Source organism: Mastomys coucha, unplaced genomic scaffold (genome assembly GCF_008632895.1).
Source record: "Mastomys coucha isolate ucsf_1 unplaced genomic scaffold, UCSF_Mcou_1 pScaffold14, whole genome shotgun sequence".
NCBI lineage: Eukaryota > Metazoa > Chordata > Mammalia > Rodentia > Muridae > Mastomys > Mastomys coucha.
In genome coordinates this window covers 122,491,581-122,503,087 of record NW_022196896.1, presented here as the reverse complement: position 1 = coordinate 122,503,087, position 11,507 = coordinate 122,491,581, and the positions used below count along the sequence as shown (strand labels likewise).

Sequence of the window (11,507 nt, the reverse complement as noted above, 5' to 3'; positions counted from 1 at the left end):
CTTAGAAGGAATATCTCTGCATGCCCCACACCACTGGACTCCTAAAAGTTTTACTGAGGTAGATGGTCTTGAAATTTGGTTGGATTTATTTCCCATCCTCTGTTACCAATGAGTCCAAAGTGGTTGCTACTTCCTGCTCACTTGGTCCAATCAGCATAATGTCATCAATATAGTGCACCAATGTGATATTTTGTGGAAGAGTCAAATGTTCAAGATCTCTTCTAAGTTATGACACAGGGCAGGAGAGTTAATATATCCTTGAGGCAAAACTGTAAAGTTATACTGCTGGCCTTGCCAACTAATAGCAAATTGCTTCTGGTGGCCCTTATGGACAGGTACCGAGAAGAAGGCATTTGCTAGATCAATGGCTGCATACCAGGTACCAGGGGATATATTAATTAGTTCAAGTAAAGAAACTACATCTGGTACAGCAGCTGCAATTGGAGTTACTACTTGATTTAGGTTTTGATAATCAACTGTCATTCTCCATGATCCATCTGTCTTCTGCACTGGCTAGATAGGAGAGTTAAAGGAAAATGTGGGAAGCACCACCCCTCCATCTTTCAAGTCCTTGATAGTTGCAGTAACTTCTGCAGTTCCTCCAGGAATATGACACTGTTTTTGATTCACTATTTTCTTTGGCAGAGGCAACTCTAAAGGCTTCCATTTAGCCTTTCCAAACATAATAACCCTCACTCCACAGGTCAGGGAACCAATGTGAGAATTCTGCTAATTTCGGAGTATATCTATCCCAATTATACATTCTGGAACTGGAGAAATGACCACAGGATGTGTTCGGGGACCTACTGGACCTACTGTGAGTTGGACATCAGTCAAAACTCCATTAATAACCTGTCCTCCATAAGCCCCTACTTTAACTGGAAGGCCACAATGTTTCTTGGGATCTCCTGGGATCAGTGTCAATTCAGAACCAGTATTGAATAGACCCCTGAAAGTCTGATTATTTTCTTTCCCCCAGTGTACAGTTACCCTTGTAAAAGGTTGTAGGTCCCTCTGGGGAAGAACTGGAGAAAGGTTAACAGCAAGACTTTTAGGTATCTTATCAAGATCCTCCCTCAGAGGAACCTGGCCACCCCTTCATTCAAGAGGTTCTGGATCTGCAAACTGGCTCAGGTCTGGAAATTGATTCACTGGCCAAGACGGCCAATTGCCAAGATCCAATGTAGCCCTTCTTTCTTTTGTTTGAGAATTTTTCTGCTTATACAGGTCAAACAGATGTGCAGTGGGTTTCCTATCTATTTCATGCCTGGAAACACCATGATTGATTAGCCAGGACCAAAGGTCCAAACGAGTCATGCCATTACAAATTTCACCTCTCCTGTGCTGACCGTTAAGGGTTATATCATTATAAACATTGTTTTGTCTACGATGTCCATTATAATAACTACAATCACCTTGTATCTGGCGAGTCAATGCTACCACCTGGCCCTTGTTACTTCAGGGCCCTATTAAACCCATTGAATTTAATTCATCTAATTGAGCAGCAACATCTCTAACTCTAAGGTCTGGCACAAGGAAAAGGGCAAGAACAAAACCCTTCAAATGTGCTGGTGCCCCTTTCACCAGTTTGCGTCTTTTAGGACTGGTGAAGGGCATATATCTTCTGGACCTTCCCATTATGGAGGATTAGATTTTACACAATGTATCCACTTGAGCATTGCAATTTCCCTAAGCCTTAAAATCCCTTCATTAACACTAAGCCAGGTATCTCTAACTCCTTTTCAGTAGGCCATCTTTTGATAAATGCTTCAGCCAACCATTCAAACAAACTTCTGACACCTTTTTTAACTGTGTGAGCTTCCATATTAAACCTAGAATCTCCACTCAGAGGTCCCATGTCAATAAATTCAGCCTGCTCTAGTTTTATGTTCCTTCTACCATTATCCCACACCCTTAAAATTCATTCCCACACATATTCCCCAGACTTCTGCTTGAATGAATTAGCGAACTCATTAAGCTCCTTAATAGTGTAGTGAATTTCCTCACCGACTACACTTTCTACCTCCCCTCTAGGGGCCTGTTTTGCCTTAAGTCTGGTTATAGGTCTAGAAGAAACTATTGGTGGGCCTTGAGAATCTTCAGTATTGTCTTGTCTGGAATTTCCTTCAGCGAAAGTCACTGCTGGTTTATCAGACTCTGGGGGATTAACTTCCTCGTGTGGGAAAGGCATTATTTCAAGGGATGGGGCTGAGCGTACTACTTCTTCAGGTGGGGTAAACCCTTGAGAATCTGAAGTTTCAAAATTCTCAGCTTCAGTGGGGTCTTCCCACACATCCCCATCCCAAGTTATTGGTTCCCATTCTTGGCCAACTACTGCCCTTACTTTAGCTGCTGACACCCTCTGAGGCTGAGACTTGAATTTTCGCTGTAATTCGGCCAATCTTATAATGAGAGCTTCAGTTTGGTTTTCTGCAGCTTGAGCTCTATGGCTGCTGGAGAGAAGATTCTCTTCAAGGACACACTTAGCAACTTTTAGATCGTTTACTTTTGTCTGGAGCCTTTCGATTTTATCACACAACTCCTTACTTTCCTTCATCGTTTTTTCTCGAGATGCTAAGAAAAACCAACCAACAAAATCATTTTCCGATTTCTTCCCCATCTTGTAGAAAGCCTTGTACACCGAATACTCTAGTTCATCAAGATAATCAAGGGCATTAGCTTCTTTGAGCTTGAAATATAGTTGTGACCATGGGTCTTCAGTATTCTCTGAGCTCCCCAGAGGGAGAGAATTTGGAGAGCTTTCAGTAGTTGAAGGAGCTGATGGATTTTCAAACCATCTCCAGATTTTTAAAAGATCCATCCTTATATTTCTGCTCCTCTAGAGCCACTCCGGGTACCAATTTCGTATTAGTCAGGGTTCTCTAGAGTCACAGAACTTATGGTAGTCTCTATGTAATAAAGGAATCTATTGATAACTTACAGTCTGTAGTCCAACTCCCAACAATCAACTCCCAACAATGGTCGGCAGCAGCTGTGAATGGAAGTCCAGGGATCCAGCAGTTGCTCAGTCCCACAAGGCAAGAGGACAAAGCAGAGCAAGCCTTCATTCTTCCAATGTCCTTATATAGGTCTCCAGCAAAAAGTGTGGCCCAGATTAAAGGTGTGTGCCACCACACCTTTAACACCAGATGACCTTGCTTGAACTCACAGATTTTACAATCTTAATCTTTTAGGATTCATAACCACTATGCCACCACACCTTTAATCTCAGTGATCTTGAACTCATAGTTCTTCCTATCGTAATCCTCTGGGATTCATAGCCACTATACCTCAAGATCTCCATGCGAAGATTCAGGCCAGAAACTTCTATCTCTTAGCCTCCAGATTAGGGCCACAGGTGAGCCTTCTAATTCTGGATTGTAGTTCATTTCAGATATAGTCAAGTTGACAACCAGGAATAGCCACTACAAAAACTCTATGAATTGTTATAGAAATATTATAGGCCTAAAGGTTCTGATAGAGATAGTGATGTTTTACTTAAACACTGAGTACCTTAAACAATCCAGGAACATTGTCCATACCACATAGAAATTAGGAGTTGCCTTATTGAGAGATATTAATACTCTTCTACTTGAAAGTACAGCGTATATCTAATTAAACTAATAGAATGATCAGACTCACTGAGATCTCTCACAGGTGGTCAACAAGAATATTTATAACAATATGAGACTCTGGATTGCCCTTAAAAAAATGTATGTTTTTTTTCTACATAAGCATAAGTTCAGAAAGAGGAAATCACAAGAAGAATATGAGGTGTAAAAAAGCAAAAGAAGAAAAATAGAAAAGTAAGTATAACATAGTAAACTTACATGTTGTTACAATCCAATCAATTTGAAATGTAGGTCACTGTGTATAAATGCAAAATAAGAGAACAAAATACCAGTAACACACACAAGATTAGATCATGCCATCATAAATACATACAAATGAAATGCTTCATGTTAATGTAAAAAGTGAAGAAAAAGGAAGAAATAAAGGTGATGCTTGAGAAAAACAAACAAATGAAATGTGGCTAATATAATGAGACACACATTTGATAAAATAAAATTTCAAGTGGTATAGGAAAACTCAGGGATACCTTTCTCTAAAATGGACTGGAAAGAAAATAATAGACTTGGAACTTGTCATGGAAGAAAGAGTGGGCGAGAACTGGAAGCTGTCGACACAGGAAATAAAACCTAGCACATTCTACAGACTAGTGAGAATGACAAAGCAAGGAGAGTAGAAAATCCCACCAAGTATTGATACATTCCATCCAGCAAGGCCATGCCTCCTGAACAATACCACACCTCCTAAAAGTGGCTTCTACACTTGTTAATATTTGTCTTTATTTTTTGTTTTATTTTGTATTGCTTTCTTTTTCTCACATACTTTATATTCACTCTTATCTTCCTGACCTTGTGTTTATTTAAAGATTAATATACCCTTTTATTCTTTCGCTCTTCACACTATGCTATAACATGCCTGCTTGACATTTTTAGTTAAAAATCAGCTATTATGTTAGTTAATTTTTGATTAATTCTAGAACCTTAAAATACTCCAGAGAGCCAAATTCTACATATAATTTAAGATTGATAATGTATACAATATCAACTGCTGTTTAGCATCAAAACATAAAACACCTTTTAAAAATATGCATGAAACATCTTCACTGAGAGCTGATCCTGTGCCTCAGTGCTCCATAACCAAATACTTCCGGGAGAGAGCTGGTCTTCTAGGAGGGCAGACAAGCCCGTGAGAACAGGTAAGACTACCATTTTTGCTCAGAGGGACCCACCCAGAACCCTCAGGATATAGAACAGAGGAGTATCCTGGGACAGGATCCTTCCAGTTTTCTTCTGCACCCTGAGCTGATCCTGTGCCACAGTGCTCCACAACCAAATACCACCAGGAAAGAGCTGGTCTCCCAGGAGTGCAGACAAGCCTGTGTACACAGATAAGATTATCACTTTGCTCCAGGGGCTATCTTGGAACCCTCGGACACAGGAACTGAGGAGCAGGCTGGGACAGGATCCTCCTAGTGTCTGCACTGGGAGCTCCTCCTGTACCACAACACTCAGGAAACACAAAATTTCCTTAAAGAATTACAGGAAAACACAGCCAAACAGGTGAAGGAATTGAACAAACCCATCCAGGATCTAAAAATGTAATTAGAAACAATAAAGCAATCACACAGGGAGGCAACCCTAGACATAGAAAACCTAGGAAATAGATGCATGCAACACTAATAGAATACAAACCATAGAAGAGAGACTCTCAGGTGCAGAAGATACCATAGAAAACATTGATCCAACAGTCAAAGAAAATGCAAAATGCAAAAAGATCCTAACCAAAAACATCCAGAAAATCCAGGACACAATGAGAAGTCTAAACTTAAGGATAATAGGTATAGAAGAGGGTGAAGGTCTCCAACTTAAAGGGCCAGTAAATATCTTCAACAAAATTATAGAAGAAAATTTCCCTAATCTAAAGAAAGAGATGCACATAGACATATAAGAAGCCTACAAAACTACAAATACATTGGACCAGAAAAAAAATTCTTGCTGTCACATATTAGTCAAAACACCAAAAGTACAAAACAAAGAAAAAAAGGTTAAAAAGCAGTAAGGGAAAAATGTCAAGTAACATATAAAGGCAGACCTATCAGAATTATCAGACTTCTCACCAGAGAATGTAAATGCCAGAAGATCCTGGGCAGATGTTATGCAGACCCTAAGAGAACACAAATGCCAGCCCTGGCCACTATACTCAACAAATCTCTCAATTAATATGGATCAAGAAACCAAGATTTTTCATGACAAAAACAATTTCATACAATATCTTTCCACAATTCTAGTCCTATAAACAATAATAGTTGGAAAACTGCAACACAAGACAGAAAACTGCACCCCCCCCAAAAAAAGCAAGAAAGTAATCTTTCAACAAATGCAAAAGAAGATTGCTACAAGACATAATTCCACCTCTAACAATAAAAATAAAAGGAAGCAACAATCACTTTTCCTTAATGTCTCTTAACAGCAATGGACCCAGTTATCCAATAAAAAGACATAGACATGACTCCATAAACAGAACTCTGCATTTTGTGGCATACAGGAAACATACCTCAGTGTCAAAACAGGCACTACCTCAAAGTAAAGGGTTGGAAATCAATTTTCCTAGCAAATGGTCCCAAGAAAGAAATTGGAATAGTCATTCTAATATCCAATAAAATAGACTTCTAACTAAAAGTTATAAAAAAGGATAAGGAAGGATACTTCATACTCATCAAAGTAAAAATCTACCAGGAAGAACTCTAAATTCTGAACAACTATTCTCCATATGCAAGGGCACCCACCTTCATAAAATAAACTTTATTAAAGCTCAAAGCACCCATTGCCACTCACACAACAGTAGTGTTAGAGTTCAACACTCCACTCTCATCAATCTCGATAGATCATGGAAACAAAAGCTAAACAGACACATTGAAACTAACAGAAGTTATGACCCAAATTGATTTAATATATATTTATAGAATATCTCATCATAAAACAAAAGAATTTACCTTCTCAGCATTTCATGGTTTCTTCTCCAAATATGACCATATAATCAGTCACAAAACAACCCTCAACTGACACAAGAATATTGAAATAATCCCATGCATCTTATCAGATCACCACAGACTAAGGCTGGTCTTCAATAGCAACAAAAACAGAAAGCCCACATACACATGGAATCTGAAAAATGCTTTACTCAATGATAACCTGGCCAAGGAAGAAATAAATAAAGAAACTAAAGACTTTGGAATTTAATGAAAATGAAATCACAACACACCCAATCTTATGGGACACAATCAAAGTGGTGCTAAGAGGAAATCTAATATCTCTGACTGTCTCCAAAAAGAAACTGGAGATAGCATATCCTAGCAGCTTAAGAATAACCTGAAAGCTCTAGAACAACAAGAAGCTATTACAAGCAACAGGAGAGAATGGCAGGAAAGAATCAAATTCAAGGCTGAAACCAACCATGTAGAAACAAAAAGAACTATAAAAAGAATCAACAAAACCAGGAGCTGGTTCTTTGAGAAAATCAACAAGATAGAAATCCATTAGCCAGACTAACTAGAGGGCACAGAGACAGTATCCAAATTAACAAAATTAGAAATGAAAAGGGAGATATAAGAACAGAAACTGAGGAAATTCAAAGAAACCATCAGATCCTACTACAAAGCCTATATTTAAAAAAAATAAAAAATCTGGATGAAATGGACAATTTTCTAGACAGATGCCATATACGAAAGTTAAATCAGGATCAGATAAACCATCTAAACAGTGCCATAAAGCCTAAAGAATTAGAAGCAGTCTCCTACGCTCAAAAAAGGCCAGGACCAGATGGGTTTAGAACAGAACTCTATCAGACCTTCAAAGAAGACCTAACACCAATAATCTTTAAACTATTCCACAAAATTGAAACAGAAGGAAGACTACCCAATTCATTCTATGAAGCCACAATTATACTAATATGACAACCACAAAAAGACCTAACAAAGAAAGAGAACTGCAGAACAATTTCCCTAATGAATATTGCAGCGAAAATAATAAAATTCCAACAAACCTAATCCAAGGACAAATCCAAACAATTATTCACTAGGATTAAGCTTCATCCCAGGGATGCAGGGGTTGTTCAATACATAGAAATCCATCAATGTAATCTACTACATAAACAAACTCAAAGAAAAAAAGCACATGATTATTTCATTAGATTATGTGAAAGTATTTGATTGAATTCAGCATCCCTTCATGTTAAAAGTCTTGGAAAGCTCAGGAATTCAAGGCCCACACTTAAATATAGTGAAAACAATATACAGCAAACCTGTGGTCAACATCAAGCTAAATGGAGAGAAATGTGAAGCAATCCCACTAAAATCATGGACTAAAGAAGGCTGTGCACTGTCTTCATATCTGCTCAATATAATACATGAAGTTCTAGCTAGAGAAATTAGACAACAAAAAGAAGTCAAAGGGATATAAATTGGAAAAGAAGAAGTAAAACTATCACTATTTGCAGATGATATGATAGTATACTTAAGTGACCCCAAAGATACCACCAGACAACGCCTACAATTGATAAACAACTTTATTAAAATGGCTGGATATAAAATTAAAAAAAAATCAGTAGCCTTTCTATACTCAAAGGATAAACTGGCTGAGAAAGAAATCTTGGAAATGACCTCTTCACAATAGTCACAAACAATATAAAATACCTTGGTGTGAGTCTAATCAAACAAATGAAAGATCTCTGTGACAAACACTTCAAGTCTCTGAAAAAAAAATAGAACAAGATCTCAGAAGATGGAAAGATCTCCCATGCTCATGGATCGGCAGGATTAATATAGTAAAAAAGGTCATCTTGCAAAAAGCAATCTACAGATCCAGTGCAATCTCCATTAAAATTCCAACTAAATTCTTCACAGAGTTAGAAAGGGCAATTCTCAAATTCATTTGGATAACAAAAAATCCAGGATAGTGAAAAAGAACTTCTGGGGGAAGTACCATCCCTGACCTCAAGCTGTACTACAGAGCAATAGTGATAAAAACAAAACAAACAAACAAACAAACGAAAAACTGCATGGTATTGGTACAGAGACAGGCGGGAAGATCAATAGAATAGAACTAAAGACCCAGAAATGAGCCCACACATCTATGTTCACTTGATCCTTGACAAAGGAGCTAAAAACCATCTACTGGAAAAAAGACAGCATTTTCAACAAATGGTTCAACTGGAGGGCAACATGTTGAAGAATGCAAATTGATCCATTTTTATCTCACTGAACAAAGCTCAAGTCCATGTTGATTAAGGAACTCCACAAAAAACCAGATACTCTCAAATTAATAAAAGAGAAAATGGGGAAAAGCCTTGAACACATGAGCACAGGGGTAAACTCCTTGAACAGAATGGTAATGGCCTATGCTCTAAGATCAAGAATCAACAAATGGGACGTCATCAAATTGCAAACTTCTATAAGGCAAAGAACACTATAGAACAAAACAGCAAATAACAGATTGGGAAAAGATTTTCACCAATCCCACATCATATAGAGGCCTAATATCCAATATATGCAAAGAACTCAAGAACTTAGACTCCAGAGAACCAAATAATCCTATTAAAAATGGGTCACAGAGATAAACAAAGAATTTTCAATTGAAGAATATCGATTGGTTGAGAAGCACCTAAAGAAATGTTCAACATCCTTAGTCATAAAGGAAATGCAAATCAAAACTATTCTGAGATTCCACCTCACACCAGTCAGAAAGGATGAGATCAAAACCTAAAGTGACAACAGATGCTGGCAAGGATGTGCAGTAAGAGGAACACTCTTCCATTGCTTGTGGGATTTCAAGCTGCCACTCTGGTAATCAGTCTTGTGGTTTCTTAGAATATAGGGCATAGTACTACCTGAGAATCCAGCTCTACCACTTCTGGGTATATGCCAAGAAGATGCTCCAACATGTAATAAGGACACATGCAACACTATGTTCATAGTAGCCATATTTATAATAGGCAGAGCCAGGAAACAATGCAGATGTCCCTCAACAGAGGAATGGATACAGAAAATGTGGTACATTTACACAATGTAATACTACTCAGCTGTTAAAAACAATGACTTCATGAAATTCACAGGCAAATGGATGGAACTTAAAATTATCATCCTGAAAGAGGCAACTTAGTCATAAAAGAACACAAACATTATGCACTCACTAATAAGTGGATATTAGCCATCTCATATACACTCACCAAACCTAGACACTATTGTGGATGTAGAGCTGTTCTTTCTGACAGGAGCATGATATGGCAATCTTCTGAGTTCTGCCAGAGCCTGACAAATACAGAGGCAGATGCTCCCAGCCAAACATTGGACTAAGTACAGGGTCCGCGATGGAGGAATTGGAGAAGGGACTGAAGGAGCTGAGGGGTTTTGCAATCCTATGCAGTAAGCGACAGTTTCAAATGGCCTGAAACCCAGGAGCTCATGGGGACAAGACCATCAACCAAAGAGTACACATGGAGGGACCCATGGCTTGGCCGCACATTTGCAGAGGATGGCCTTGTTGGCATTAGTGGGAAGAGATGCCTTTGGGCCTGAGGGTGTTTGATACCCCAGTGTAGGGGGAATGGCAATGGCAATACAGGAAGATGGAATTGGGTAGGTGGGTGTGGGAGCACAGTCATAGAAGCAGGCAGAGTGGGGATAGGATTGGGGGTTTCCTGAATGGGAGACCTGGAAAGGGAAAAATATTTGAAATATAAAAAAGGAAATATCCAATAATAAAAGAAAAATACAAATATGTAAGAAATATATCAATTGACTCAAAAGTCATCTGACACTGTTTACAAAAGTAAGATTAAATATAATTTTATATCTCTTAGGTAAACAATTGTATGTACATGAACAGTGGGTTCTCTCTGGTGAAATGAGTTGATCTTATTTTTCTTATTCTCTAATCCTAAATACTGATTCATTGCGAAATGATTGCCCTAAATCAGCAGATCCTAAGGTATTCAAGTAATGCCATTTGAAACTTCCCCTAAATATAATAAAATGCTAGATGCTGTGACTGGTTAGGAGATGGAGAAAGGTGGGACTATATACTTGAGATAGGGGGGTTGCAAGGAGATACAGAGAGAGAGAGAGAGAGAGAGAGAGAGAGAGAGAGAGAGAGGAGGAAGAGGAGGAGGAGCAGGAGGAGGAGGTGGGGAGGGAAGGGAAGGGAAGAGGAGGAGAGAGAAGGGGAGGGAAGGGGAGAGGAAGACATAGGAAGAAGAGGCAGCAGTCATTGATCATAACTGCATAGCCAGGAGATATACCAAGGAACAAGGTTCATTATAGCTGGTGAATAAGTTAATATAGCTGAAGGGGACCGTCCCTCGGTCTCCTTCCTCCGTGGGTAATCACGAACTGGGTTAACTGAGTCCTGGGAAGGCAAACGATTAATAAGGAAAGACACAGACGCCAGGGAGATGTGATAAGAGAGAGCTTTACTGTAAATACTCAGTATTTATAGTTACGCTTAGGAATCAGACCCAGAGGAAATCGAAGGTCTCCCATCTAACATAAACACAAGAAAATCCATTAACACCAGACCAGAGGAGGATCTTGAAAGAAAGATCCGGCAAACCTTTAACATAAACATGAGACCTGCTAAGTCTTTGATCTAAGGAGCAGCAGTCAGGGTTCCACACAGCGGGTGTCCAGCCCCAGCTTCCAGCCTGTCAAGGCTGCATACCAGTTGCTCCCAAGCAAAAGGGGGGTTGGAGACCACATATAGCCCTATATCTGCCCAATCTAGGCATATAGCTTAGAAATAAAATACCTGAATTGCATGTCCTTTTGTATGGGTTTATTAAGATTTTAATTCCTATTACATTTTGGCAGTTAAGAAGAAAGAATTAGCTGGGCAGTGGTGGCTCACGCCTTTAATCGCAGCACTTGGGAGGCAGAGGCAGGCAGA

General features: G+C 38.9%; 1 protein-coding gene across 9 annotated transcripts in view; it reads right to left on the bottom strand.

The window, feature by feature from the left end:
- Window positions 1-11,507, bottom strand: part of LOC116088822 (solute carrier organic anion transporter family member 6A1-like) — a 108,771-nt gene that overhangs the window by 48,771 nt on the left and 48,493 nt on the right. The window lies entirely within an intron of this gene.